This window comes from Hyperoodon ampullatus (genome assembly GCF_949752795.1).
Source record: "Hyperoodon ampullatus genome assembly, chromosome: 18".
NCBI lineage: Eukaryota > Metazoa > Chordata > Mammalia > Artiodactyla > Ziphiidae > Hyperoodon > Hyperoodon ampullatus.
Window position 1 is genome coordinate 49,066,098 of NC_136931.1, and position 6,000 is coordinate 49,072,097.

Below are 6,000 nucleotides of genomic sequence, written 5' to 3' on the forward strand. Positions count from 1 at the left end.
TTGAACAAACCAACTTAAAAAGACATTTCTGAGATAACTGGGATATTTGAAAATAGGGTGTGTATTATAAGATATCAAGGAAATATCGTTCTTTTTATTTTAGGATTTTTGTGTGTGTGTGTGGTACACGGGCCTCTCACTGTTGTCGCCTCTCCCGTTGCAGAGCACAGGCTCCGGACGCGCAGGTTCAGCGGCCATGGCTCACGGGCCCAGCCGCTCCGCGGCATGTGGGATCTTCCTGGACCGGGGCACGAATCCGTGTCCCCTGCATCGGCAGGCGGACTCTCAACCACTGCGCCACCAGGGAAGCCCTATTTTAGGATTTTTAAAAAAATTGAAACAAGTAAATCAGACAATTACAAGAATTGTATGAAGAGTAACAGAGCCTGAAATGACCCCTTGGGTCCAACCAGGTGACAAGTGCATATCATTTCCTTCCACAAGGGCCCAGGCTCCTGGAGTGGGAGGAAGGGCCCCACACACACCAGTCTTGGAGCCCAGAGACAGAGCATGTGGCTTTCTCTCCCCTTCTGCATCTCCTGCCTTTCCCCACAGGAGGCAGCAGTTCTCTGAAAACCTCTGGTTGTCAAAAAACCTCTAGGAGGGCTTCCCTGGTGGTGCAGTGGTTAAGAATCCGCCTGCCAGTGCAGAGGACATGGGTTCGAGCTCTGGTCCGGGAAGATCCCACATGCCGCAGAGCAACTAAGCCTGTGCACCACAACTATGGAGCCTGTGCCCTAGAGCCCACGAGCAACAACTACTGAGCCCATGCGCCACAACTACTGAAGCCCGCGAGCCTAGAGCCCGTGCTCTGCAACAAGAGAAGCCACCGCAATGAGAACCCCACGCACAGCAATGAAGAGTAGCCCCCACTCATGGCAACTAGAGAAAGCCCGTGAGCAGCAACGAAGACCCAATGCAGCCAAACATTAAAAAAAATTAAAAAATAAAAAAACCTCTAGGAACCAGCCAGAGAGCAAGTGTGGGTGGGTCTCTCCTGGTGAAGTAGTACTTTTTGGCAATGCTCAGATCAGCACTTCTCCAAGCTCCAGATCCAGGCCAGACAGGAAAAGGCGGAAAACATAAATCTCCTTCTAGAAACACACACACACACACACCTTATATTACATGCTCAATAAAATCCAAAAAGGCTTTTCTGGTTTTTTTGTTTGTTTTTGGTTCTTTTTGCTTTTGGTGGCAGGGATTCAAAGGGAGAACTCTCATCTTCTGGTTAACCTTCACATTAGCAAAAACCCCTGTTACAAAAAGGAAAAGGACATAACATCGTCTTTTTATCGAGAGTCATTTCAGAGGATGAATAAACAATAAGCAGATTCTGACAGACGGCAGTGGGGTTGCATTTTCATTCTTGCGCCTCTCACCCCATACCCACTTAGCAATAAAAACTGTGCATAAGCGCTGGCGACAGGCTCTGAGTGGCCACCCCTCTCACACAGTACGAAGTTTAAATGGAACACGGGCACCACCTGCTTCCTACTAGTTTTAGCGGCACGGGACGGAGGGTCCGGTCACATGGCTATGCTGTGCGGCTTGCCTCCTGCGGTAGTGGCTGTAGGCCTCCTTGAATGTGGCCTTGCAGGGGAAGCGGGCCTTCAGCTTGGAGAACATGAGGAAGGAGCCCCCCAGCTTCCTGTGCAAGGAGTAGGCCTCCTCGGTGCTTCAGCATGATGGGGATAGGGTGGTGGATCTTCGCGGTGGTGCTCTGGGTGCCAAAGTCAAAGAGCTCCTCCGAGGCAAAGGCCTAACCCAGGATGAAGATGGCGTCCAAGTGGGTATCTTCCATGGCCTTGACCTCATGGCCGGTGAGGAACTTCATCTCTGTGGATTTCTTCAGCACGGCCTCCTTGTCCTGGTCGGCAGCAGCCCTGATGATCTGGATGTAGAGGTCCGGGAAGGATCCATCGTATTCCTGAGTTGCCCCGAAGTCCAGAATAGCCACCTTGTGCTGCCGAGGGTCATAAAAGAAGTTGGCCCAGTTGGGGTCTGTCTGCATGAAGTAGAACTGGAACAGCTCCTGCAGGCACAGGACCAGGATATGGTAGCAGATCTCGTTCCAGATCTCCTGGCTCAGCCCCTCGGCCTGGTCCAAGGGGGAAGCCAGACACCAGCTCCGTGGTCAGCACGTGGGGTCTTCAGAGCTCCTCCACAGTCTCAGGCGTGTAGAAGAAAGGGTGGTCCTTCAGCAGCTCCTTGAACCTGCCCGCACAGGCGGCCTCCTGCTGGTAGTCGCACTCGAGGGCCAGCTCCTGCCTCAGCACGTCGAGCAGGTGCTCACGGAACAGGCCTTCCGGAAGCATGCTGCTCATGTTCAGCACGGCCATGAGCTTGTTGACGTCACAGTTGATGCTCTGGGCCACACCGGGCTACTGGACCTTTTTTTTTTTTTTTTTTTTTTTGCGGTACGCGGGCCTCTCACTGTTGTGGCCTCTCCCGTTGCGGAGCACAGGCTCCCGACACGCAGGCTCAGCGGCCATGGCTCATGGGCCCAGCCGCTCCGTGGCATGTGGGATCTTCCCTGACTGGGGCACGAATCCGCGTCCCCTGCATCGGCAGGCGGACTCTAAACCACTGCACCACCAGGGAAGCCCGGGAAGAGTTTTCTTAATCACTGATGTCAACCAGTGGGAAAGAAACCAACTGAAGAAAAAAATATTTAAGAAGGAGCATTGTATGAGACTTTTGTTTGTTTTTTGGGCATGCCACGTGGTATGCAGGATCTTAGTTCCCCAACCAGGGATCGAACTCCATGCCCGCTGAAGTGGAAGCATGGAGTCTTAGCCACTACCAGGGAAGTCCCTGGAATTTTTTAACCAATAAAAATACTTATCAATAATGAAGGTTAAATGAGGTTATTCTTAAAATAGACAAAAAACGAGAGCATTTGTTGCTAGCAGATACCCACTAAAAGAAGTACTAAAGGGGGCTTCCCTGGTGGCGCAGTGGTTGAGAGTCCGCCTGCCGATGCAGGGGACGCGGGTTCGTGCCCCGGTCCGGGAAGATCCCACATGCCGCGGAGCGGCTGGGCCCGTGAGCCATGGCTGCTGAGCCTGCGCATCCGAAGCCTGTGCTCTGCAACGGGAGAGGCCACAACAGTGAGAGGCCCGCGTACCGCAAAAAAAAAAGAATGAGGTCGAATGTGATAATATGGAATGACTTCTGAGATATAATGTAATGAGAAAAAGTAAGAAAAAATATACAGTAAGTTGTATGTAATAGGCTTCCATTTGTATAAAATGATGTATTTCTGGAAGTTTACATAAGAAATTGATAACATCACTTGACTCCCCAAGAGGGAGACTTATTTTCACTGTATATCCTTTTGTAATACTTAATTTAAAAAATCATATTCATGATAAAATTGTTTCTTCAATAAAAACTAGTAATTAAAAAAGTAGTAGTGAACTAGAGAAAAGAAAATATTTAATAAACCTAGGGCAGTAATTGCTATAATTTTGTAACATCTAAAAAAATTTGTAAATGAATGAATGGGTTACTCTCTAGAAGCCTGGACCATGATTCACAACCAAGCATTTATCCAGCTCACTCACTGTATTTCCACATACTGCATGCATGCTTTCTGGTCTGTTCTCTTGGTCAGTGCCACTGCTATTCCTGTAGACACTTGGTATTATCCAGATTTCTAAATTTTGCCCAATAAATAGATGTTAAATGGCATCTCATTGTTGTTTTAATTTGCATTTTCAGATTACTATCGATTTTGAGCATTTCCTAATGTGCTGGTGAATAGTTCGGGCTTCCTGTCCTCATAGTCGTACGTTTGTGTCCCTTGTGTATTTTTCTATCAGGGCTTTTGTCTTTCTGTGTTGATTTGCAGGAGTTCCTAGTGGTTTCTGAATTGTAATCACTCATCAGTTTTAAATGCTGCAAATATCTTCTCTCATTCTGCCCATTAAATACTAACTTTGTCTATGATGTCTTTCCTTGAAAGAGACTTAATTTTAATATGAGCAAATTCATCAATTTTTTTGCCTTATGGTTTATGCTTTTGAAGTTTTGTTTTAGAAGCCTTTCCCCACTCCTAATTCACTGCTCCTGTTATCACTGGATGCATAACAAACTGTGCTAAACTTAGTGGTGTAAAACAGCAGGCATTTATTACATTTATCTCTCATGGTTCTGGGAGTGACTGGGCTCAGCTGAGTGGTTCTTACTTGGGTCTCTCAAGCCATTGAAGCCAGATGGTGTCTAGGGCCGGAGTCATCTCATTCCAGGCTTTCTCACTCATGTGTCTGGCAATTGATGCTGGCTGTCGGCTAGAACTCAAAACCTCTTCATGTGCCTTGGGCTTCCTTACAACATGGCAACTGGATTCCAAGAAAAAGCATCCCAAGACAGCCAAGTCTTTTATGACCTAGCCTCAAAAGTCACTGTTATACACTGATTTTTTGTATCTCACCAAAATTTATATATTGAAGCCCTCACCTCCAGTATGATGGTATTTGGAGATGGGGCCTTTGGGAGGTAATTAGTGTTAGATGAGGTCATGAAGGCAGGGCCCTGGTCTGATGGGAATTGTGCCCTTATAAGAATAGACACTAGGGCTTCCCTGGTGGCGCAGTGGTTGAGAGTCCACCTGCCGATTCAGGGGACAGGGGTTTGTGCCCCGGTCCGGGAAGATCCCATATGCTGCGGAGCGGCTGGGCGCGTGAGCCATGGCCACTGAGACTGCGCGTCCGGAGCCTGTGCTCGACAACGGGAGAGGCCACAACAGTGAGAGGCCCACATACCACAAAAAAAAAAAAAAAAAAAAAAAGAATAGACTACAGTGTACTTTCCTGGTGGCACAGTGGTTAAGAATCTGCCTTCCAATGCAGGGGACACGGGTTCAAGCCCTGGTCCGGGAAGATCCCACATGCCATGGAGCAACTAAGCCCGTGCGCCACAACTACTGAGCCTGCGCTCTAGAGCCCACGCTCCATAACTATTGAAGCCCGCGTGCCTAGAGCCCGTGCTCCACAGCACAGCAAGAGAGGCCACCGCAGTGAGAAGACCGCGCACCACAACAAAGAGTAGCCCCCGCTCGCCACAGCTAGAAAAAGCCCACGCGCAGCAACGAAAACCCAATGCACAAAAAAAAAAAAAAAAAAAGAATAGACACCAGAGAACTTGTTCTCTCTCTTTCTGCCATGTGAGGATTCAGTGGAAAGGCAGCGGTCTGCAAGCTAGGAAGACAGCCCTCACCAGAACCCAACCATGCCGGCACCCTGATCTCAGACTTCCCAGCCTCCAAAACTGTGAGAGAATGAATTTCTGATGTTTAAACCACCTAGTCTATAGTATTTCATTATGGCAGCCTGAGCAGACGAATACAGTCAGCACCACTTCCATCACATTTTGTTTGGGAGAAGTGAATCCCTGAGGCTGGTCTGTTTTCAAGACAAGGGGAATGAAACACCACCTTTTGACGGAGAGTATAGCAAACAATTTGTGGACATGTCACAGTGATATTATTCTTCATTTTCTTATATTAACTCCATAGTTTTATTCTTTACATTTAGGTCTTTATTTCATTTGGAGTCTACCTGTGAGTCTGTTCTGTTCTTTTGCTGTATTCACCTGTTCTTCATCAATACCACACTTTTTATTCCTATGGCTTAATATTTGGTAGAGCAAGCCTTCCTCACTTTCTTTTTTAATGTTGACTTGGTTATTTGTACATATTATGTACAACTGTTGTTCTTCCTCCATACAAATTTTAGAATAGACTTTATCAAGTATCTCAAAAAATCCACCCAGAATTCTGATTGAAATTGCTTTGAACTTATTGGCTAATTTGGAGAAAACTTACATGTGGATAATATTAAGATATCTTATGCAAAGGCATGGATGGTCTCATTTTTCCAAATTATCTTCTATATCCTTTATTGGCATATTAATGTTTTTTCAATCAAGACCTTATATATCTTTGATTAAGTTGTTAGATAAACTATAGTTTTTGTAGCTTTTGAGAACCGCACA

At 46.9% G+C, this 6,000-nt stretch overlaps 1 pseudogene across 1 annotated transcript; it reads right to left on the bottom strand.

The window, feature by feature from the left end:
* Window positions 1-1,503: 1,503 nt before the first annotated feature.
* LOC307066850 (atypical kinase COQ8A, mitochondrial-like) lies at window positions 1,504-2,381 on the bottom strand (annotated as a pseudogene). Its single transcript has one exon. The product of its transcript is annotated as an atypical kinase COQ8A, mitochondrial-like (transcript).
* Window positions 2,382-6,000: the final 3,619 nt, after the last annotated feature.